At 44.7% G+C, this 26,271-nt stretch overlaps 1 protein-coding gene across 1 annotated transcript in view; it reads right to left on the minus strand.

Annotated features, from left to right (window-relative positions):
* The window catches only part of jade2 (jade family PHD finger 2), a gene marked incomplete at its 3' end in the record, with an annotated part of 304,044 nt that overhangs the window by 213,783 nt on the left and 63,990 nt on the right, over positions 1-26,271 (minus strand).

The following is a 26,271-nucleotide window of genomic DNA, read 5'->3' on the forward strand; positions in this document are numbered from 1 at the left end:
CAAAAAGACACATACAAATGCACCTCTCTAACACACACACACACAGTGAAAGAGTCATGTGCACAAACCGTCATTTACATTCATGGACACACATGCGAACACCCATCTCACACACACGCACGCACGCACGCACGCACGCACACACGCACACACGCACACACGCACACACGCACACACGCACACACGCACACACACACACACACACACACACACACACACACACACACACCTCTCTCTCTCTCTCTCTTCACTCAGTCAGTGGGTGTGCTGCTGAGTTATGGTCCACGCGGGCAGAGTTCTCATTAAGTCCAATCTAGAGTGTGGACTGATGACATGGGCAGGCAGGGGAGGGCTGACAGGCCTGACAGGCATTACTAATCACGCCCAGAAACACACAGATGCATGGAGATTATTAAGAGCGCTCTGTGTACAGGAGTTGTGTCCGGGAGCATCAATCTGAGTCTGAGGGTTTATTACAATATCACACTCACCAAGCGTGCCTCGCTCTCAGCGCCGCGTGTGAGCGCCAGGGATCTGGTCCCCACGTCACAGAGCACAACAGTGGTGGTGGGAAAAGTGCTCAAATGTTTTACTTAAAGGCCCACATTATAATAGTATGATACAGTAAGTCACGTGGTCTCTCTGAAAACGGTCTGAAATTGTCTGAAACTCATATCATGTCACAGTGTAAACTGCCCCTCGCCCCCCATCAACAGCTGACCAGTACAGTAAGTAGTCTAAGTGCAGTCAATTAATTTGATTGGCTTATAATTGTGCATTCCCACAATGACATCATAAAAATATTAACTCATATTTTAAGATGACTTTTTAAAGTGACAGTACCCCTTTAAGTAAAAGTATAAATACTGCGATGTAGAAATACACAGTAGAAGTGGAAGTAGAAGTCTGGAATTCATAATTTACTTCAGTAAAAGTACAAAGGTATTGATGTCAAAATGTATTTAAAGTACAAAAGTAGAACGTAGAATGTCCCATTTCATAAGTTTTCAAATGTATAAATATTTGAAAATAGCAGATCTATTTTCAAATGGCCAAAATGTATATAGGGCTGAAGTGGTTAATGTATGTTTTGTAATAATAATCAATCTACAATTAACTAGTAACTAAAGTTTTCAAATAAATATAGTGCAGTAAAAGTACAATATTTGGATCCAAGATGTAGTGGAGTAAAAGTAAAAGTATTGGAAATTGGAAATACTCGAGTAAAGTACAAATAACTCAGGTCAGATTGAGGTCACGGGTAGGGTTGGGAGATGGAACCCGGATCCAACGTTGGAGAACCAGTTCCAGTTCCATCATATCAATTTTTTTATATCACACTGTCAGGGCTGGTATAGACTTCTAGTCTGCTATACAATTACAAGAATACTAGTCTGCTCACCCAATTTCACACTGGCCTCGGGCGTCTATCCAGCAGAACGGTCTCTCTGCCTGGTATTCCTAAATGTAACCTCTGTAAACTAATCCTATTCCTAACCTTAACCTCGGTAAAACGGTGCCAAAACCTAACCCTATTCCCGAGCCGACCACAGCTCCAAAACAGGAGCGCATGGTTACAATTAGGGCTGTCACGATTATGACATTTTACATGACAATTAATTTTCTCTCAAATAATTGCGATTAACGATTTAATTGTGTTTTTGTCGTTAACAATTACATTTCTGTTTGGCTTTTAGGCTTTGAAGTTACACATGGTAGATATTGACACATAACCTAAATATACCAGTAAGACTCCCTAATCGGGAGATAAGCAACCGTAGGTCTCGCTAGAAGAGGGCCATGTGAGAAATGAGGGGTGGGGTCTTCGCGTTGCCTTGGCGGACAAATAGGTACCGGCCCCGGCTCTCCCGGAGGCTCCTAGGCCGAGTTAGGGCATTTTATGTGAGCTGCAGTGGAGGGGGTCCTCCACTGGGGGCGCCACCACTTTTGCATCCGTTCTGGAGTAGCAGGAGTGGGTGGTCCCCGGGAATTCCCCGTGAGCAGCCCCGTGGGGGTGGTCATTTGGTCATTTTTGCACATTTGGTATTTCTTTTACACCTGGGGGTCCCCCTGGAACTCCAGGGGTCCTTGGAGGTTGTAGTTTGGCAGGTAAGGAGTGTGTGTGCAAAATCTGGCATGGATCGGGGCAACGGTTGCGGAGATATGAGCAGGGCAAAAGTGTGACGTCTGACGTGTGACGGACGGACTGACTGACTGACGCACGGACACCTGGTGGAGCTTTCTGTAGTAAGTGCGACCTACGGTCGCAACAAAGAAATTACTTGACATATTTGACAACTTTATACTTAAAAAAATAACATTGATAGTGGAAATAGCCGATCTACAAGCTCACAACATGTCGCGATGCGACGCGTTGTGAGCTTGTAGATCTGCTATTTCCACTATTTTTTTACATGGAAACGATTATGACGATTATGTCAAATAATCACGAGTATGTCAAATAATCACGATTAGACGATTATGTAATAATTGTGACAGCCCTAGTTACAATGTTAATCTGCTTATTTCTGTCTTTTTTTTTCTTCTTTTTTTTCTCAACATTGAGCTTCTGGGTGCTCATTCAGAAGTCAAGTCAAATGTGAGTTCAAAAGATCAGCGGCTTGTACACAATGATGGCGGCACCCGGTGGGAAATGAGACTGTGTAGACTAGACTAGTGTAATTTCTTTCCCCCCAAATGCTTCAAAAACAGTGTACAGTGAGAGCCACTGCCATAGACCACCACTACGGCTGCCTTTTATGCTATCTAATGACTCATGTCTGCAGCAGAGCGGTGACAGATTATTAACACCTGTTCCCAAGTTGTACCCAAAACAACTCCGAGCACAGACACACGCAGGTGACTGCTGAAAGGTGACATTTCAAAGCTGGGAGGGAACACACACACAAAAGACCATTTTGTTGCAGCCTTTTAGCCCGAGCTGGTTTCCATGCAACGACAACGTGTTAAAAGTACTGCACTGTCCCCGTGAAAGGCCAGCTAAACATCACACTAAGTCACACACTGAGTCATCAGCTACTCCACTAACAACCAGCCGCCTCCGCCAGTCCTCGCCTCGGCAAGCTTCGCCGGCTAAGCGAGCGCTTTGACATTCTCACCTGACATCTGGCGCTAACGAACGCTTCGTCTGTGGTCTAAAAACAACAATGTACTACTACTACGCTCGTTTGTTTGATAACAGGCGCCGCCATTTAGACACGCCGACATGAAACCAGTTGATGTCTCCGTCCAGATGGCCAAAGATGGGAATTTCTAACACGGTTACAGCGGTGCGTGCGTGCGCGTGCACACGCACAAGCATCTGTGTTACTTTAGATTTTAACCACTTAAACCGTTGTTTTATATACTTAAGCTATTTATCCCTGCAAGGCCCAGCGTTGCTTTTTGGCAACATTTTTTAAATCATTTAAAAAAAAAATGTATAATTAGTTTTCCTGTTCTTTTTTCACATTAACATCACCATTAAATCCTATTGTTTAGTATTACAATGCCATTGGCCACGATATCTGCATATAAATACCCCCCACATAGGCTGACATTCACAAGTCCCAGAGAAGTTGAAATTCTAGCGCCTGGACGAACAACATCTCACTTTTTAACTGAAGCTATTCCTCACTAAAACATAAGTAAAATGCATGTAATATTTTTTTCGTGATCATTAGAATGTCTAGAACATGTGCATATGTTAATATTGTGAAAAATATCCCCAATATGCAAATTAGAGCATGATTTATGATTTATGATTTATGGCTATAACACCTTATTAATTTTTTAACATTACATTTTCCTGTGATTAGGACTGCTACAACACCATCTGATTTTTTTTATTTTTTTTGGCCAGTAGAAATTAATTCGGGCCTTGCAGGGTTAAAAAAATTGCAGATATACGTACAAGCTCATACATAGTGCAGCTATGAGCTTGTAGATCTATTTTTTAAAATCATGAACATTTGTACAGATCTTTGAATATATATATTTTTTTATAGCGAACATTTGTAACCCCAATTTTTGCTTCTGGGGGCCCTGATAAATAATATTTCGAGATGGGTGTTCGCATCCAAATACATATACATTTGGTGGTCCTTGAAATTAACCACCACCGATTATTATAGCAAGTGTTTCAGAAAACTGTTAGGATTTAGAAGACATCAGAATTCCTTCTCTCCTATGGGGGTTCCAACTTCCTGGCACACTATCTTCTCAAATGGGGGTCCGTGGCCAAAATACGTAACCACTGGCCTGCGCTTCGTACGCTATTCCACAGTGTACGAAGGGAACAGAACGTTTAACCCCGGCCGGATTAGAGCCACAGTCCAGAATGTACCCATTGACCTAGATAAAGGAACGGAAGCCCTAGCCCTCACACTGTCCATGCCATGCCCTATCCATGGCGCAACAGCACACACAAGGAACTGAACCCCTAACCCTGGCATGGGACAAGTGCCATGTTCTACCCACAAGCTATACTCACAGGACTCCTTTGCTTAATTAAATAGATATCGGCCCATTGTACTGTAGAGAAGGTCTAAAAAAAGAGCAGCATCGACAATAAAATGTGAATTAAGTCCCAGTGGATACGAGACTAGAATAACCTGTTACCTTTCCACGGATTTAATGAAGGCATGAGAGTGTTCCGAACTAAAATACAGCCTTATTTACTGAAACAGAAATTGCACCACAGAGCAGAAGGGAGGGATGAGCAAGTGTCAGAAATAAGACTGACAAGAGAAGACGTAAACTGGAATGAATCTGAGAGGAGAGGAGAGGAGAGGAGAGGAGAGGAGAGGAGAGGAGCAGCTTTTCTCTGGGCTCCATGGCTACCTGGCTCCCCTCAGCACGTCATGGCAGATGTCAGCTCACAGAGAGAGAGAGAGAGAGAGAGAGAGAGAGAGAGAGAGAGAGAGGGCTAATTTTAGCATCTACATCACACAGCCTGACGCTAATGATTGGCTGTTTGGAACGCCCAGGAGAATGTGAAAGTGTGTGTGTGTGTGTGTGTGTGTGTGTGTGTGTGTGTGTGTGTGTGTGTGTGTGTGCCCGTGTGCTTGTATGTGCTTTAACCAAATGACTCACAGCCAATGAGCAGCGAGAGTTGCACATGCACACACACACACTTTTCAATCCCCAAAATCCTTTTGCTCCCTTGGCTCATCTTACTCTCCCATGTTTGCCTCAGTCTCTCTCTCTCTCTCTCCCTCCCTCTTTCTGTCTCTCTCACGCACACGAATGTGCGCGCGCACATATACAGTACACACTCTCTGTTTTAAAACCACATGTGCCCACTTTCCTCCTACTAAACCCAGACAGGTCAACAAGACTGAGGCCACTCCCCTGTCTGTCCGTCCATCCACACACACACCTTTCACCCGCCAGACAGACAAACACCTGAACATCTATGGTGGTCCAGCAGGAGACCACTCCCAAAGCCACTTCCAAGTCTCACACACACACACACACACACACACACACACACACACACACACACACACACACACACACACACACACACACACACACACACACACACACACACACACACACACACACACACACACACACACACACACACACACACACACACACACACACACACACACACACACATCACTGATCTTGTGAGGACATAAACCTTTTTAGGATGCCGATCTGTCACAGCGCGACGCGTCGTGAGCTTGTAGATCTGCATTTTTTTCAGTGCAGGACCATTGGCAAGCACCTAAGTATAAATGAGGCTTAACTCCAATTGTAACATTTAAATCTGGCCCCTAAATGTCTAATCCTAACCCTTTCCTAATTGTAAGTCTTAACTTTAAGATTCTTGTGCTGTGAAGAGCAGGAAAACGGTCCTCGCAATGTCTGTGGCTCAAATTCTTCTACACGTTGGTCCTCACAAGCATAGTAAAACAAGTAAACTCTCTCTCTCTCTCTCTCTCTCTCACACACACACACGCGCACGCACACACAGCGAGCGTCCTGGTGGTAGTCAGGAAGCCATTACTGAAACCAAAAACAGGAGTAATGAATGGATCTAGTTATAGACTTGGAGGGGCAACGCGAGTGCCTGCCACTCGTGCCCACATACTAACTGTGTGGATCTCCCTTTGGTTTCTCCTCCACTCCTCCTGGTCTTGTTGTGTGCTACAGTAGCTGTCAGTGTCGCAAGACCTTGTGGGAGAAGTGGCTGTGTGGCCAGGTGTACGAAGACCAGCCCAAAAGAAGTCACGACATAGCTATGCAATGTGTTATATTATTTTCAATAGAAATAAATATGTTGAATACTTTTTGAAAACATTTTAACTATGCAGAAAGAAAGAAAGAAAGAAAGAAAGAAAGAAAGAACAGAGGGATGAAAAGGAAGAAAGAAGAGAGGGATGAACAGGAAGATTCCAGACGTGCCATCCAGAAATGGAGAGCGAGGAAAACAGAGAGCAGAAAGATGACAAGCAGAAATGGAGAGAAGGTGAGGGCAATAAGAGGGTGAAAAAAACAGGGATCATGAGAGAGACGGTGGATGAGAGACAGATACAGACTGCTGATGCCTGTCCAACTGGACAGCTCACGCTGCCGATGTTCTTCCAACATGGCTGCTTTCATTTGACTTCTTTCAATTTGGCTTCTCTCTCTCTCTCTCTCTCTCTCTCTCTCTCTCTCTCTCTCTCTCTCTCTCTCTCTCTCTCTCTCTCTCTCTCTCTCTCTCTCTCTCTCTCTCTCTCTCTCTCTCTCTCTCTCTCTCTCTCTCTCTCTCTCTCTCTCTCTCTCTCTCTAAAACACAGTGTACTTTTGGGCCGAAGAGATGCTACAGAGAGAGAGAAGCAGCAGCAGCAAGAGGATGGAGAGAGAGAGAGAGAGAGAGAGAGAGAGAGAGAGTAATGCCTGCGTTCACACTAGGGTGACCAAGCAACAGGTATTGCAAGCCATCTTCTAAGGAAGCAGCGACATGCGGCTACAACCTGACGGGCGTGACATGATGTTACAAAACAAAGTTGATCTGGTTTCAACTTTTTTCCAGGCCTCCGGTGGCGCAGTGGAGCGTCAATCAGTTTTGTTTTGTTTCACCGTTTCCTCTCCGCCTCTCCCCACAATACCTGCTTCATTCCGTAAAAGGCAAAAAAAATAAGAAAAAGATATCTTGCCGTTAAACAGTTCCCTGTGCTATTTAACCACACAGCGTGGCTTGAGCAACACGTCAACTGGGCTGCAATGTGGCTGACCACGCTTGTTTTTTGAGCGGTGGTCACACCGTCTCCATAGCGTGGCCGTGTGTGTATCCGTGTGTGTGTGTATGTCTGTCTGTCTGTATGTAGCCTGTGGTGTATGTAGCCTGCTATACCTTTTTTGACCACACATGTTAAGGGAGGGGCGCTGTTGTTCAGGCCAGGCCAGGCACACTCACACTCACATTCACACACACAAATACACACACACGCACGCACGCACACACACACACACACACACAGCCTCCACCGCTCAGTTCACACAAGTGTGATTTTTTTTTTTTATTAGCTTGTGTTGCTCCTAGTGTGAACGCAGCATAACAACAAGAGATAAGTAAGTACAGTACATACAGAGAGAGAATGAAGTGGGTCAGGTGAAGTGTGTGAGTGCTTGTGTTGGGGCAGTACAGTACAGTCGACTCCTCCTGCTGCTAAAGGTACAGTAGACCTCACAGGTTCCCTTTGTACACCTGTGTTGCCAGAATTTGCGAGAGAAACAATCGGTCTTCAAAAACAAGCCCACACACACACACAGCTATTAGTCCTGCTTGTACAGTACACCTTCTATAAAATAGCAGGTCTACAAGCTCACAAAGTGTTGCATCTTGAATTTTGTATATACTGTATGTATAAATTATTTTGGGGTACCTTGACTTGAAAAGGTTTAACCATTTTAGGCCTAGAATTATTGAATGCTTTAACCAGTGAAAAATAGTAGATATACAAGCTCACAGCGCGGCACCGAGTGCCGCGTTGCGAGCTTGTAGATCTGCTATTTTTGAAAAAGTCATGAAAATGTGTGCACATCTTTGAATCTATGTATTTTCAACGCGAACGTTTGTAACTCAAATTCTTGCCTCTGGGGGGTCCCTGGAACTAAATATTTTAAGATGGGGGTCCGTGGCAAAATAAATATCATTTTGGAGGTCCTTCACATGAAAAGGTTTGAGAACCACTGACATAGTAGTCTCTCAAGAACAGACTAACTGAGCTCCAGTTAAGTGAAAAGGACCTTTTCTTTGATGATGGCTGGCCAGATTGCTGACATTGCTGACATTGTGCATGGCTAAAGTAAACATGTTTTTTGCCAATTAGAGCCAATTTCACATCAAGGTCCATGCATGTATTCTGCATTTTCGCCACAGACCACCATTTGATGAGATTTAGCCTCTCAGACCCAAAACATCGATTTTTATCATTAGATAACCTTTTGTCCACAATTCCATGCTGTATTGATGTTGGTACTACAGGACCGATAACAGAGAGTATAACATGAAACGAAATGGAACCAAGGGTCCATTCCATTTGGTTTCATTTTACATTCTCAAGAGTTATATCATCAATAACACATCGTTAATCGCCAGTCTTGGACTTTTCCAAAATCGGGATTGGCATCGGACCCAAAACATCTGGCACCGGCAGGGCTCTAAAGACCACACGTCAGGGTGACCTGCCATCCATCCCCGACCACATTCCACAAGAAGGTATGCCTCCAAGTGAGCAAATTGGACCAATTCGAAGTCTACTCCAACGGTTTTGAGCGTCCTCCAACTGGTGCCCCTGGTGCGTCTTGAAACTCGCTCAGCAGCACAGACAGCTATGTAGACTTGGAAGGACAAGTGGAAAACAAAAGAAAAGGGCAGTATCGGACTTAGAAGGTTTTGCACGGCCCCAAGCAGTGATGTTAAATTCTTATGAGGCGGCTCGAGTCTTTCAAAGAAGCTCTCCCTTCTCTCTCGGCAGATAGCTTTTGACTGAATTCTGGCTCCCAGATTGCAAAAGGCAGCCAAAGCTCTGTTTTCTTTTCTTTCTTTTTGGGTTCTGAAGAGTGCTGTGCTGCTGCTCTACTACGCCCTGCCAGCAGACAGGATAGGTGGAGGATAAGAGCTGCGGTCACAACGGGTAGGGTGTCACCATTAGCCAAGACATTATTGCTCTCTAAAAATGTTTATAACTTACACCAATAGCCCTTGGACATTTACATGCACTTTTCTCAAACTACAAGCCGCCCTCCCGTCCCCCGCCTCCGCCACTTTCACTCATAGCTTTTTAGCCCATCTTCCTGTTGAGCTTTCAAAAGGCTTATAATGTGCGGCCCCCTCATTAGCGTTAGACGTGACAGAGCGTTCCTTTATTAGAGATTCTTCTTTCTGAGCGGGCAGCTCCTCTCCGGCCCAGCTTCTTAAGCCTGGATGACGCTGGGAGAGGTGAGATTCTCACAGGGCTGATTGCGACGCTGGGAAATGTGCGATTCTCACAGGGCTGATTGCAGCGTCTTTGCCCAAAGGTCACATAATTATGCTTTGTTTCCACCTCAACAAGGGGATGATTGACTGACTCAATGACTTCAAAATGCATGTGATTGGGCCCATGGCCAGTCACAACTCTACCCCACTTTTCACGTTGAGAGAGAGAGAGAGAGAACTACACTGAAGCCAGGGAATCTGAGCCTGACCAATATATCAATATAATGGTTTGGCCAAAATATCCATCTATATTTTTCTTTCAACCTGGATTCCCTATTTTGGGCTTGCCATTACAGGCTCAAAATGCTACAACATACAGTAGCCATTACAGTCTCACAACACTAAAACATAGGCTCACAAAGGTACAATGCAAATCGTCACTGTCGGGCAGAAACCTCGTATCTCCAAGTTTCAAATTTGTACTTTTTTCACCAAGCAAAGCCCTGCTTCATCATACAAGGCTGTTGCACAAAAGTAGTGAAAACAGCAGATCTACAAGAACACAACGCCTCACGGTGCGAGGCGTTGTGTGCTTGTAGATCGGCTGTGTTTTCACTAGTTTAGTTCATTTTTAAAATGATAAATACAAAACGAACAGACTTGGACATACAAGGTTTCCACCCGACAACGACGAAATATAGATGCATAGTTTGGCCCCCGAGAGGAGGGAGGGGTTGTCATCTCCAGCGGTAGTCAGAGAGAGAGAGAGTAGCTGGCCGGGTATAGCTAAAGGATGTCGGCTTGAAACCTCAGACCAAGTGGGGAAAGGTGACCGAGCGAAGCTTTCCTTTCCCTCAGCACCTCGTGATGTGCCCTTGAGCAAGACACCCAAATGGAGCAGGTCAAGGACTGGTGGAACAACCCGGTGGGTGTAGTGAGCTGATGTCTCAGGTGCACTTGTGTGTAACCGTATGAATATATGGCAAGCCGCTGCTATATATAAAAGTTATGCATGCTCAGCAAACCTTCCCTGGATAAATAAAAAGTTAAAAAGGAAAAAAAAAAAAATAAGTGGGTCAGAGACAAGAGACTCCAGGCACAGATGATAAGCCAATTTACCCCCACAAAGCCGAATGCAAATATCATCATGGATGTGGCACACTGCGGCCAGGGAACTGGTTAGGAAATGGCATTGCAGGGAGTGGGGGGCGGTGGGGGAGTGGGTGACCTAGTTTGTCTGGAAAGCAAGCGTTTGATTAATACTGCATCGCATCATGTCTGTTGCTTCTCCTGCCCATATCCAGCCGGGAGGATGCCATGCGATAACAGGGACGATAAGAGTTTGTTGCGTGGGATCAAAGTCACTGCCACGGCTAAACGCCGCAGGGGGCTGGATGAGTTGAGTAGACGAGTTCTAGGTCAAAAGGGTTAAGGTTAAGTTGGCCGCAGCGGTTAAGGTTCCTGACCACCACTACGGAGACTAGGGGTTTGAATCCTCCGCAGTGCCTCCGGCTTGGCCAGGTGTTTGAACAAACACAAATGGCCGTGTTCTAAAGGGCGGGAGCCAGGCCAGACGGTCTCTGTCAGTCCACTAGTGACTCCTACAGGTTGGTCAGGGTGGCTTTTCAATAGGGAGGAAGAAGAACTAGGTAAGAGCGCGTGTTCCTCCGCGGGCTTTACGCACTCGGGGTGAAACTCACTCACTGTCGGGTGACTTCCCGTGCATAGGTGGAGACATGCACGAAAATAGCCGAAAAATTTGCCGATCTACATGCTCACAACGCCGAGGCGTTGTGAGCATGTAGAGGCGTTGTGAGCATGTAGATCGTCTATTTTCACAATTTCTGTCTCTAATATTTGATAATTTGGCCAATACCGTATAATACAGGGGTCTTCAACAGGGGGTCCGCGACCCCTAGGGGGTCCGCGGAGGTACTGCAGGGGGTCCGCGAAATTATTGCTTAAAAAAAAAAAAAAAAGAAAAATGATTTCAAAAAATGTTTTTTTTTCTTTCTTTTTTTGCCATTTTCCACATTTATGTTAAAAAATAAATCATGATTCTATCCATTTTGAATAGCTTGAATACATGATTACTATGCAATTGACATATTGTTGATATTATTGACATTTGTTCTCAGTTAATAAGTAGTATGTTTAGAAATGGTTGTGGTACGGCCCACCCTGCTCGCTGTAACTTGTACATGTTTAAAATAAAAAATATGTCGTAGCCCCGACCCCCCCACCCTACGAGGTGGTAGGGGGTCCCTGCTCCATCTCCCCATCAGTTTGGGGGTCCCCGGCCTGAAAACGTTGAAGACCCCTGGTATAATAGATATCCTGGATTTGTCCCCATGTCCCTTTTCAACATGAAGTAGAAAGGGCTTATAAATAGTTATTCGGAAACAAATAAGCTCGGGGCAATGCAGATGCATTTTGTTAGTTTGAAGGCAGGGAGAGGCCATCTCCTTCTTTTTTTTAAGTCCCCAGGTAGCCCTTGGGACGTGCAAAGCATTCAAATGTTCTGTAATGAGCAAGTGTTTTGTCCTGATAAGTGGGGATGTGAAAGTGGCATTACTTCACTTTCCAGTCACTCTAAAGCAAAGAAGTTCCAAAGACACTCCAGAGTATAAACTTTCATCAAAGTAACAGCGAGCGGAGAACCTCTGACACTCCCGAGTCTGTGTGTGTGTGTGTGCGTACGTGCAGAGTTGGTTTTTGGAGCCTGATTTGCACTTACAGTATCTGTGTGGAATACAGAGTTGAGCAGGCACAGCATCAATTAGGCATGGCAAGCCAACGCCGGGTGAACGATAATGATGACACGCAAACACCGGGGGATTGTTCCCGCTGCCCGGATGGGTCAAAAACAACGTGCTTTGAAGTGCCGGTGAGAAGAGGTTTGGAGGGAAGGGGTGTTAGAGAAAGGCAGAAGATGCTTGGTTATGACAATAATCCACTTTCAACCTGGGGTTGCTATATTGGGTTGGTCAGAGGGGCACGGTGGCGCAGTGGTTAGCGCTTCGCCTCACAGCTAGAAGGTCCTGGGTTCGATTCCCGCCGGGGGACGCTGTGGGCATGTTCCCTCCTCCGCGTCATCGGCACCCACACCCTAGGTGGGGTTGGCGATAGGGCCTTTCTATGTGGAGTTTGCATGTTCTCCCCGTGTCTCATAGGGTAGATACCCTCACAAAACCATGCAGTAATCCTGTTCTCTATAATGCCTCCCCTGGCCAGCCGGGGTGCCTGACGGAGGGGATAGGAACTGGTTGGAATGACGTGTTCCTCCTCGTGCTACGTCCAAATCGGGGAAATCCCCACTGTCAGGTGAAAAGAAGCAACTTGGACTCCTCATGCATAGAAGGAAGCATGCGATCAGTCCGTTGTCTCCCCAGGCGCGGCAGAGGGATAGCAGAGCCCAGGATTACATACTGGCACTGGGTGAAAATGGGTTACAAAATCGTGGGATAAAAATTATAAGAGAACTAGAAGCAGTGCTCTTCCGAGCACAGGTCTCCACCAGGCCACACAAATCGGCCTGTTATAGCGCCACCATTAGGGCCATTTGAAAACTTTGGGGCAGAGGTTCTGAATTGGCATCCAGGGAGTGTGTGTGCTCATTTTGGCAGCGACCGGGCCAACGGCGCCGGAGATTAGCTGTACACAAACTGGGAGGACGAATCGGCCTGTTATAGCGCCACCATGAGGGCCATTTGAAAAATTTGGGGCAGAGGTTCTGAATTGGCATCCAGGGAGTGTGTGTGCTCATTTTGGCAGCGAACGGGCCAACGGCGCCGGAGATTAGCTGTACACAAACTCAGGACGAATGGGCCTGTTATAGCGCCACCATGAGGGCCATTTGAAAAATTTAGGGCAGAGGTTCTAGATTGGCATCCAGGGAATGTGTGTGCTCACTTTGGCAGCGACCGGGCCAACGGCGACTGAGATTAGCTGCACACAAACTGCGAGGACACACACACGGACGGACACACGGACACACGGACGGACGGACGCACGGACGGACGGACGGAGGGGAAAACATACTCTCCCCTCAGCCTTCGGCTGGTGGAGACAAAAAGAAATTGGGTTGGTCATAGGTGAAGCTTATCCAAATGAATTTCCCAAATTTCAAAAAACAGCACATTATAAAAAGCTTTTAGATCAGCTATTTTTGCTAGTCATTGTACAGTATGACGGCTTAAAGCTATGAAGGCTTAAGTGATTCAGACAGATGCAGTTTCACTTTGAATCTTGCTTTTGTCTCCCTGACCTCGCTTAACTGGATCAGGCACTCATGTTTTGTAATGTAACGTTTCCTGCACATATCCTTCCCCTCTTTTCCTCGATGGGACTGATTCACTTTTACATTCTTACCTGAGCGTTTCACTATCTCTCTCTCCCTCTCTCTCTTCCCAATCTTCTCTCCTTTCAATCACACTCTCATTCTGGCTCCCTCTTCTCTCTGACTCTCCATTTCTCAACACTCCATCCAGGGGCGTCACAAGGGGGGGGGGGGGGGGGGGGGGGACTGAGTTACTAGGGCCCAAGGTGGAGGGGCCTTAATCTAAATTATTTTATACTTTAGCTATTGAAAAATAGTAGATAATACAAGCTCACAGCGCGGCACTCGAGTGCTGAAAAGTGCGTGCAAATCTTTGAATATATGTATTTTTTAAGGGAACATTTGTAACTCATATTTTGCTTCTGGGGGGTCCCTGGAACTAAATATTTTGAGATGGGGGGTCCGTGTCAAAATACATATCATTTTGTGGGTCTTTCACATGAAAACGTTTGAGCACCACTGACATAGAAACATAGGTTTTTCAACCCCCCCCCCCCCAAAAAAAAAATCAAGATTAAAAAAAAAATAGCAGATCTACAAGCTCGCAGCGCGGCACTCGGTGCCGCGCTGTGAGCTTGTATATCTGCTATTTTTCAATAGTTAAAGCACAACATAATGCGTAATAATGCGTTCCCAGTCTAAATGGGTTAAACCCGCAGTGAATCCTTGTACCCAACCCACAGGGCCCAGAATTTGGTGCGACACCCCTGGCTCCATCTCCCTAGAGAACGCTCTCTGGCTCTCCCTTCTCTGTCAACTCCATTTCTAAACCCCTAACCATCTACCCTCATTCACCCTTACTCCCCAGTCCCCACCCACCTCATCTCTCTCTCTGTCTCTGTCTGAGTTCTCCAGCCCAACCTGTACTGTATGTAGCATCAAAAGTGAGATAGGCTATTTACTGTAGGGTGTGGGATAGCACTGTGGAAAATGGACGTTTCCATGAAATTCACACATGTGACATGCATCAGTGCCACATGCACACGTACAACTCTTCTATTCTGGTCATCGTCTGACCATGATCCTCGCTCTGTGTTAGTACTCCACTGTGAGTGTGCGTGCGTGTGTGTGTGTGTGTGTGTGTGTGTGTGTGTGTGTGTGTGTGTGTGTATGTGTGTGTGTGTGTGTGTGTGTGTGTGTGTGTGTGTGCGTGCGTGTGTGTGTGTCAACACCCTCATATCTCTGCTGGTATGTGTTCTCATGCACAGTGCTCTACCATCCTTCCAGACTGCTAATCTACTCATTGGGTTTGGCACTCTGTGTGTGTGTGTGTGTGTGTGTGTGTGTGTGTGTGTGTGTGTGTGTGTGTGTGTGTGTGTGTGTGTGTGTGTGTGTGTGTGTGAGAGAGAGAGAAGTGAGAGACAGGGCACTGACTGCACGCATTCCTGCAGCTGTTTGCATCTGGTTGTCATGGAGTTTCACAGCTGTTTTTATCAGACTCTAATGAGCTAACGCGCGCACGCACACACACACACAGAGAACATGCATGGTTAAGCACATATACACACAAAACACACCCTCATATGCATGTAGACATAAGTATTCATACAAATTAGCAAACACAGATGTTGACACGCACGCACGCACGCGCACACGCACACGCACACACACACACACACACACACACACACAATCTCGAATCTTGTGCTTTCGCCTCCACGCGGCGGTAAACTGTTAATAATTCAACTCTCCGAGAGTCTCTCTGAGTTACTGTAAATGAACACTAAGGATATTACCGTGTGTACAGTATGTGTGTGGGGTGCAGCCAAAAACGAGAGAACGAAATAAAGAAAAATAGACAATCACAGAGAAAGAAGGGAAACGGTTCTAGTTTCACACCTGCTCAGGCTCAGTCTGAACCCCCCCCCCCCACCACCACCACCACCACATTTCCTTCCTCCCATGGTGCACTGGGAGTGGCCCGCTCCCCTAATATCACTTGTTTATCGTCACTGTCGGGCAGAAACCTCGTATCTCCAAGTTTCACATTTGTATGTTTTTTTTTTCGTAAATTAAAGCCCTGCTTCATCATACAAGTGTCGCACAAAAGCAGTGAAAGTAGCAGATCGCCTGCTCGTGATACGAGGCATTGTGTGCTTGTAGATCGGCTATTTTCACTGATAAAAAAAAAAAAGGAAGGTTTTGGACATACAAGGTTTCCGCCCGACAACGTTATGCGAGTCTCCTGGGCTGCGTAAAACCACAGCCTGTTCCCGTCGACCAGAAACCTTGTACGTACAAAACCGTTTACTTTTCAGAAGAAAAACAACAACGAGCAGATCTACAAGCTCGAAACGCCGCGCGAAGTGACATGTTTTGAGCTTGCTGATCTGCTACATTTTGATACTTTAGTGTGACACTGTATACTATAGTATCATCAAGTAGGCCGTTAATATACAAAAATGGAGATAAGGGCTTTCTGTGCGACGGCAACAACGGTATGTTCTTGTAATGTAAGAACCGAGCCAACGGACCTACATGGGCTCCAGGGGCCTCATTTACAAAACATGTTCTTTTACTCCCAACCCTGGCTTCCTTTTCTGTCTTTACACAGACACACACACACACACACACACACACACACACACACACACAGTTTGCTGAGCATGCAAGCTCTTTTTACAGCAGTGACCTGTTTCACGGTAACAGTGTTACACACATTCTCACCTGGGACTTGTAGTCCCAGCACTACTATTCTACTCCTAACTGCAGTACAACTCCTCTGCAGTACTACTCTTCTACTCTGGTCATACTCTTTACACTCTGCTAATACCCTTCTACTCCAGTACTACTCTTCTACTCTGGTAATTGTGACCAGAAGGTCGCAGTTTACTATGAGAAACATCACAGCTTGTCCGCGTCCGTCCGTCCGTCCGCCAGTGTAGACGTGTACACATCTTTACGGCCTATGGGTTTGCCGCTCTGACATCATGCTCTGATGTCACTGTGATGTCAGGGGAACCACTCTGCCAGAATGGGTTTGCCGCTCTGACATCACGCTCTGGCTTCACTGATGTCACACTAACAGAATCCCTTTTATGCCCATATATGGAGTTCACTGATGTCATCAATATAAATGTTATGCCCTGTTAGAGAGATCCCTGTGATGCCAGGGGGACAAATCCCTTTTTATGCCCATATATGGAGATCCCTTTGATGCCAGGGGAACATATCCCTTTTATGCCCATATATGGAGATCCCTGAAGTACACATTCCTGATGTGCACATCACTGTGGCGCGACCTTGCCCTTTAGGGTGAGGTTGCTTGTCGCCCTGAGGCGTCTTACTAGTACTCTTACAGTTTACAGTTTACAGTTTAGGCATTTAGCAGACGCTTTTAATCCAAAGCGACTTACAATAAGCAGGTAATACACATCACTATAATAAGCACAAGACAATGTCAGTACATTAACAACAATATAACAATATAACAAATGCATAGGAATATCTATCTAGAAAATACTCCAGTACTACTACTCTTCTATTCTGGTAATACTCTTTATACTCTGCTAATACTCCAGTACTACTACTCTTCTGCAGTACTACTCTTCTACTCCAGTACAACTCTTATACTCTGGTAAAACGCTTCTATTCCAGTACACCTCTTCTATTCCAGTAGAACCCTTCACCTCCAGTACTACTCTTCTAGCATAGCCAATGAGCAGCTTCACTGGAGGACTTTGGGGGACACCAGCACCTTGCTAAAAGGACAGTTTGACATTAGTGGCTAAGTATGGGAGAGTTTGTCCACTAAATATCAGCCACACACACACAAAGGCACCGTTTGGCCCAAAACACTGAAATAGCGATAATAATGGATGATAAGGAAATGCCTCTCCCAGAGCGCTAGGGCGAGGACGGCTGACACGACGGGATGTGGCGCTCGGGCGAAATTGCATTAGTGTTGATCATGAGCTCATTACGGTTCGATTAGAAGGTCAATCACATGAATTTTTAATCAGGTGATTAATGTTGGTAGCGATTAACGTGTATGCCTCAGCAGTCTGACTCATCAGATGTGTCTTCACAACGCCACAGATTTGAATCTGGCCATTATTTGTCAATACATTGGTAAGAGAAGCTCTCAAGTGTTTCAGTATCAATTACGTCTGTTTTATTTCTGATTCCACTTGCATGCTGTACAAGACAAGTTCTTTCCCTTGATTGGATAAAATAATAGTAATAATATCACTTGAAAATGTTAACCACTTAAACCCCATATGGGTAGGAGACCACTCGGCTCACGGGCGCAAACATTGTTCATCCCCAGTCCTTTTCCATTGTGGGAAGGAACATTGAGGGGAAAACGTGAAAACTGAATTAATAATAAATAGACTAAACAATGTATTGTATTTTATGTGCATTTGAGGTGACGGAACGCCTTCTAGAGGTTCCGGAGTGTACAAGGCATTTCCCAGAGCCGAGCTCCAGCCAGCTCCGGCACAAATAAGCCCTGCATGGCTCCTAACTAGTGTCTTTTCTTTTTTCCTGTTATTGTGGGGAAAGCTTTTACTGAAAATAGCCGACAATCTCACAATGCGTCGCAGTGCGGCACGTTGTGAGCTTGTCAATCAGCTACTGTCTGTGGAAGCATTCCCCACAATAAGGATGCTGGGGTTTAAGTGATGGCTTTCGTAAAAAGCCATCTCAGCAGTCAACGAAACAGCCCCCCGAGTGTTTAACTTGAGATAAGATCACAGCCGTGCAGATTAAGCACCCTTTGTATCTCTGTGTTTCCTGTTCTCTGGCGTGTCGCTTTGATAACGTTTTGCTTTGACTTTCCCCGTGTTAACCCGCTTCGACAATCAACAGTTATTCATAAATACAAAACGTGGAATTGTCATCGCTCGATGCAGATTAGACGTGGAAAAGAGCCTGGAGATTTAAGCAGCACGCTTTTTGAGTTGCCGGTTCAAACCCGAGCGGAAACCTCTGGGTGTGACATGACTGAGAAAGATTATCTTCCCGCGGCTGCCCTAAAGCAATGTGTTTCAGTGTGGCTGTCTGCTAGGTGGCTGACAGACAGCATGGCAGTCATCTCCCTGGGTGTGTGCACACACGTCTAATAATGATACATGTGGAGTACGGCTGGGACAGTTAACCTTTGGGACAATAGCATAACCGCAATACCAGAGGTTAGTGGGATTTATATTTTAACCGATTTTGGACGAGAACCCTACTGTATTTGTAACTATACCTTTCGGTACGGGAACCCCTTTTGGGGTTCTTGTTGCTATGTACATATATGGCAAAATATTGTCACCGTCGACCGTGTCGGTCAGAAACCTTGTATGTCCAAGTTTCAAATTTGCATGTTTTTCCGTAAAGTAAAGCCCTGCTTCTTCATACAAGACTGTCGCACAAAACTAGTGAAAATCGCCGTGTTTTGTGCTTGTAGATCGTCTACATTCACTATTAGATATAACTGAAAAATAAATACAAAAAGAACAGTTTTGGACATACTGTACAAGGTTTCAACCCATTCTTTTCTTTTTTTAATTTTAGAATAAATATTTTACATTTTTCAGAAAACTTTGTTCAGGATTTAGAAGGCGTTTTTAGAATCAGCCTCAATCCTAAATGGGTTAAATGTAGTATTAAAACGATTATTTATGACACCTTTTCCACCGCTTTAATAAAAATGCAGTACGGTTTGAACCCTATAGTGTGGACTGTGGAGCCTTGGTTGTAAAAGGAGGAGCATCCATGTGAAGCAAAGTTATTCCTGGATAAATGAACCGAATGAATTTCACTGTATGGCAAAGCTCTGCTGAACACTTTGACCGACTGGAGGGAGACTAAATAGTCTCACACCAATGGACTTCACTTGGTGACTGAGCTACCGCTCACACAATAACCTATGGCTCTCCGTATGGATTCAACTGACAAGAGGATGGATTTTCAGACTCATTAAGTTCCTCGCTCTGTGTCCTTCTGCAGCCATGCAGGGCCACTTTGTCATTGACCTGAACAAGAGCGATGAACAGACATCTGAATGAAACGTAAGGAATTTGGCAGACATTTCCCCCCCGTCACTGTGTGTGGGATGAATCTTTTAATAATACAAGCCTGAGAGCAATCTGTGTGTGTGTGTGTGTGTGTGTGTGTGTGTGTGTGTGTGTGTGTGTGTGTGTGTGTGTGTGTGTGTGTTAGGGATGGGACGATATGAAAATGTCATATCACGATTATTGTGACAAAAGAAATCACCATTTACAATATTATCGTGATAATCAAAATTCCTTCTCCTTGTGGCGGAACATGATTTGCCAAAAATAGCCGATCTACAAGCTCACAACGCGTTGCAACGCTAAGACATTTGATAGAAAGTGAAAAAAAGACTGTATCAAGTAGGTACCTTTTACCAATAGAGGATTTAAGTGGTGCCGGATACGCAGCTCGACAAAAGGTGAATTGATCCCAGTGCATGACGGAGGACGATATCACGATAAATAAAATCTCCACGAATAAAGTTTCACCTCAAATAAAATCTCCATGTGTGTGTGTGTGTGTGTGTGTGTGTGTGCATGCGTTTCATACGTAGAAGTTTATGTGCATCTATATCTATTAGGGCTGTCACGATTATGACATTTTACATGACGATTAATTTTCTCTCAAATAATTGCGATTAACGGTTTAATTGTGTTTTTGTCGTTGACAATTACATTTCTGTTTGGCTTTTAGGCTTTGAAGTTGCACATGGTAGATATGACACATAAGCTAAATATACAAAGAAATGACTTGACATATTTGACAACTTTATACTTAAAAAAGAACATTGATAGTGGAAATAGCCGATCTACAAGCTCACAACACGTCGCGATGCGACGCGTTGTGAGCTTGTAGATCTGCTATTTCCACTATTTTTTACATGGAAACGATTATGACGATTATGAAAAATAATCCCGATTATGTTAAATAATCACGATTAGACGATTATGTAATAATTGTGACAGCCCTAATATATATATGCTTGGTGGGTATGTTTTGCACAGTATGGTGACAGTCTGTGTCCTCTCTATGCTGATGTTTTGACACGTGTCACCAATTCCCCCAGAGAGAAGCGGGGAATTTCTGAGTAGTTTGGGTATGGCAGCAGAGCTGTTACCAGTGAACGCTTACAGGAGTGTCTTTGTAGCCAATAGTCAGTCACCTGTGCTGCTTTTTTGAAAAGTAATAACATGCAAATCAAAGTAATCATTCAAAAAGGCTGTGAAGATTAGCCAAACTAGTATTCACTGCGATATCGCCTCTCTAGTGCTTCTCTCACACAAACAAACCCTGACCTCACACTGCACGACATTCTGTCTATGTGTGGTCTTCTTTGTGCGTATGTAATTATGCTCCTGTTTTTCTAAGAAATTTGAATGAATCTCAAACTCTGTCTCTGTGCAAAATCTAGATGAAAACGGTCACACAGAAAAGGGAAGCGTCTGCATGTATCCTCCTTCTAACCACTTCTAAGAGGTAGTGTAGGCAGAGTTGAGCACTTGTCAAGGCTCAAATACAGACGCGGCTCGCTATAGAAAATAGCTACGCTGTCATTACGAGTCCTAAGACTTTGCCCTTTGCCACACTTGCTAAACCAAGGCTGCGTTTCTTTCCATAGAGTTGTCTGCTTACATGTACAGTTGTTGGCGTCGCTTTCAGGCGTGGATGAATTGGTAATATCGCTTTTGTAATGTTTTTGCAGCTCTTAGTCACTGACAACTCCGGGTGTGATGTTTCCCTTTGGAGTAGGAGTGTCGTTATTGCGACCGTAGGTCGCATTTACTATCAAAAGCTCCACGGGCTGTCTGTCAGTCGGTCAGTCAGTCACACTTTTGCCCTGCTCATATCTCCACAACCGTTGCCCCGATCCATGCCAAAATTTCCACACAAACTCCTTGCCTGCCAAACTACAACCTCCAAGGACCCCCGGAGTTCCAGGGACCCCCAGGTCCCTGGGGGACCCCCAGGTGTAAAAACATTACCACATACACGTCACACTTTCCCCCTACTCATATCTCGGCCACCGTTGGCCCGATCCATGCCAAAATTTCCACACAAACTCCTTGCCTGCCAAACTACAACCTCCAAGGACCCCCGGAGTTCCAGGGACCCCCAGGTCCCTGGGGGACCCCCAGGTGTAAAAAAAATACCAAACGTGCAAAAATGACCAAATGACCACCCCCACGGGGCTGCTCACGGGGAATTCCCGGGGACCACCCACTCCTGGTACTCCAGAACGGATGCAAAAGTGGTGGCGCCCCCAGTGGAGGACCCCCTCCACTGCAGCTCACATAAAATGCCCTAACTCGGCCTAGGAGCATATGGGAGAGCCGGGGCCGGTACCTATTCGTCTGCCAAGGCAACGCGGAGACCCCACCCCTCATTTCTCACATGGCCCTCTCCTAGCGAGACCTACGGTCGCTTATCTCCCGATTAGGGAGTCTTACTGGTTATTATTATTAGACATTTTGTTCATGTCTTATAAGGGTTAAGCACAACTTAGTCAGAATGAAGTGTCCATGGGGGTTCAATAGGATAAAGCACACTGCGGCTTGAAATCTCACTCAAAATCTTCACCAATACGGTACCTGCCTTTCTCCTGTTATCTCTACTTTGCACTGAATATATTATATTCTATGTCAATGCCTACTGTATGCCAAATTAGCATAAATAGCCAATCTACAAGTTCACAACATGCCGCAACCTGCCTGCTAATTACATCCTCGATAGGAAACTTTGTAGGCAAATTTGTAATATATTACATATATATGTAATATATATCCAGGATGGGAAGTGTGTGCCATTTTTTTATTTTATTTCAGCAATTACTTGAAAATGATCACCTATAATGACCTCAATTGGGACACCAGCTGGTAAAGTAAGCACAGATGCCATGTAAGTATGATAAGACGCAACCTGTACAAACTGAACCCCAATAGGACCTGATGCTATACATTATTTACCACAGAAAGAATCACCAAGCATCACCAGTATCAGCCAAAACCTATACAGTAGCCACAGCCCCAAATAAATAAATAATAATGATAATAATAATGTTAACAAGGAATACTAGCGAAGGAGGGAGCGTGGCGAGGAGGCGCCGGCATGAAAAGGATGTCAGCTCCGGTTGCTGAGTAGAACCACCACGGGTCAGAGCAGGGACCTGGTAATGTAGAACCACCACGGGTCAGAGCAGGGACCTGGTAATGTAGAACCACCACGGGTCAGAGCAGGGACCTGGTAATGTAGAACCACCACGGGTCAGAGCAGGGACCTGGTAATGTAGAACCACCACGGGTCAGAGCAGGGACCTGGTAATGTAGAACCACCACGGGTCAGAGCAGGGACCTGGTAATGTAGAACCACCACAGGTCAGAGCAGGGACCTGGTAATGTAGAACCACCACGGGTCAGAGCAGGGACCTGGTAATTACAGAGTGACAGGACCTTCCAACAGCCTGTGGTTTAACTGGATGTAGCTCTAGTGGGAGGAGGAGGCTTCAACAGCCACAGCCATGGCAGCAGCGCTGGAAGAAGCGCTTACACTTTTTAACTTTAAGTAAAAGTAGATCAATAGAAAAGCGACGTATTCAAAATGTTCACTTGAGCAAAAGTACCAAAGTGTTGAAAATATCGTGTTCAAAACTTACGGGACCAAAGTAAAAGTACTCCGATTTTTGGCAAACTTTATTCAAATAGACAAACTATGAAATAGGTGGTTAGTCTAATGTTTTGTATTCAAATGAAATCTGCAAAGTATCTAGTAACTAAAGTTGTCAAACAATTGTAGTGGAGTAAGTAGTACAATATTTGCCTCTGAGATGTAGTGCAGTAGAATCATTAAAGGTAGGGTAAGTGATTCCACTTAAGTTTCAGTTTTCATGTAGGTGACAATCATGATCAAGTGGGGGCCTTGGTGCGCGCCCACTCGACCATGATTGGAGGAAAACGTATCACCCAACAGTTTTTTAAACTGCTTTTTTCTCCTCACAGGAGATAAGGCTGAAGTCCAAATATGGACCAAACACTCTATAGTAACTAGTAGAACTTAGACCCATTTTATTATTATTTGAATTAAATGAAATCACTTACCCTACCTTTAAGTATTGGAAAATGGTACAGTATTTTATTTAAGTAAATGTACTTATGTTACTTTCCACCAGTGCATGACAGATGCTCCCTGACGTGCACTGCAAGGCCCGGTTCAGCAAGAAGGCGGAACACGTTTCTCTTTCTCTTCCCATCAAATTTTAAAGACCGAAAGAAAAACTTCTGTACCGTCGAATCCGTCATATTTGTGTGTGACAGTTTTGTGACACGTTTGACAGTGTTGGAGTGAGTGAGAGGGGGGATGTAGACTCATAATGGAGCCAGTGAGGGGTGCAATTTCAAGGATGATTTTGAAGAGGGTGAGGGGGCAAAAAAATAAAGTATTTAATCTCTAGAGCACAGAATATTTAAGTTTTGCGAAGGTAATAAAATTGCCCATCCGTTAAGAAGAAAATAAAAAAGACAGATTAGTTTTAATCATTCTGAGCCATCAATCATTTAGTACGAGCGAGCTGTCACTTCTCCAGCCCTGAATGGCAGATATCTAATTTTCAGGGGGGGGGGGGGGCGTTCACATTAACCCATTTAGAACGGGTACACTGTATTGTATATCATTATTTTATGTTTTAACTATTTAAAAATAGCAGATGTACAAGCTCACAGCGCGGCACCTATTTCTATTTTTTTTAAATCGTGAACATTAGAATTTTGACCCGATTCTATAAGTGTCTTTTGAATCCTTCTAAGGTTTAAAAAAAAAAAAAAACATGTTTCTATGTCAGCAATCTGGCTAGCCATCGTCAAAGAAAAGATCCTTTTTCACTTAACTGGAGCTCAGTTAGTCTGTTCTTGAGAGACTACTATGTCAGTGGTTCTCAGACTTTTTCATGTGAAGGACCCCCAAACTGATATTTATTTGGCCACGGACCCCCATCTCAAAATAATTAGTTCCAGGGACCACCCAGAAGCAAAATTTGAGTTATGTGAGACATTCGCTTTGAAAATACATATATTCAAAGATTTCCACACATTTTCACGACTCTTTTCAAAAATAGCAGATCTACAAGCTCGCAGCGCGGCACCGTTAGCTTGTATATCTGCTATTTTTCACTGGTTAAAGCATTCAATAATTCTAGGCCTAAATGGGTTTAAAGAGGCAGCAGACAGACAGGCTCTCCAGGAAGAGGGGGGGATGGATGGATGTGAATATGCTTGGCTGACTGAGTGGGAGGTATGTATGATTGGCAAGAAGCTACCACCACTGCACCACCACATTTCCACCGCCGGGAACATTATGTATGCCCATTTTCCCCCTAACCGACGGCGTCCTCAGAGTGGTCATTTGAGATCCCATAAGATCATTCATCACAGGCCCATGGCTGTTCCTTCCAACCCGCTACTTTAAGGCCAACCTATCTGTACCATCCATCGGCGAGCTGGGGTTTACTGCACTGTGGTGACCGAGCGACACGGAACGCGCGTTTGATTTTCCCGTGTTTGTTTCACTCTGTGGCTGATTTTAAAGCCACACTGTCTGGATACGGAGTGGTTGCCGCCAGGGATGGGACGATATGAAAATGTCATATCACGATTATTGTGACAAAAGAAATCGCGATTTACGATATTATCACGATAATCAAAATGTATTATCCTGGGGCGGAACATTTTCCAAAGAATTGAAAATTTTCCAAAAAACGGAAAATGTTCCCAAAAAATAGCAGATCTACAAGCTACAAGCAACGCGACGCGTTGTGAGCTTGTAGATCGGCCATTTTTTGGCAAAGACATTTGAGAGAGTGAAAAAAAGACTGTATCAAGTACGTAAATTATACATACCTTTTACCAATTATAGAGGGTTTAAATGGTACCGGATATGGAGCTCGGCAAATAAAAAAGTTAATTGAACCCAGTGCATGACGGAGGACGATATCGCGATAAATTGAATCTCCACGATACGATTATCGTGAGTGTTTTTTTTTTATCATGACAGACGATAATATTGCTTATCGTCCCATCACTAGTTGCCGCATGTTTCTCTGTGTTCCGAGTACTGAACCGCCACCATTGTTGAATTTAGATGAATGAATGTCTATTGTTTGGGGGGGGGGGGTTCTTTCTGTTCTTTCTTCCTCCAGCCCTTTCTACCTTTCTTCAAACGGCAACGGATGGAGCTTGTACGACTAAAGATTTCACCCACTTTTCTACACCTGCAAAGCTGTGATGTGACAATAAAGCGAAGTTGAGTTGAGCTGATTGAATCTTCAAAATGACTCTGGTTTTCTCTGCATGCTAAACTCCGAGCCAGCCCACTCACTCAGTGTCTTTTGTTGAGTTAAAAAAGAAAAAAAGACACTGAACAAGAACAAAGTATTTTCTTTTACATTTTGTGGCTGTCGGGCAGAAACCTTGAAACTTGATATTTCTCTTTTTCTTAAATGAATGCCCCATTTGATACTGCTTTGCATGAGAGTATC

The sequence above is a fragment of the Nannobrachium achirus genome, assembly GCF_963921795.1.
Source record: "Nannobrachium achirus genome assembly, chromosome: 19".
Classification (NCBI taxonomy): domain Eukaryota; kingdom Metazoa; phylum Chordata; class Actinopteri; order Myctophiformes; family Myctophidae; genus Nannobrachium; species Nannobrachium achirus.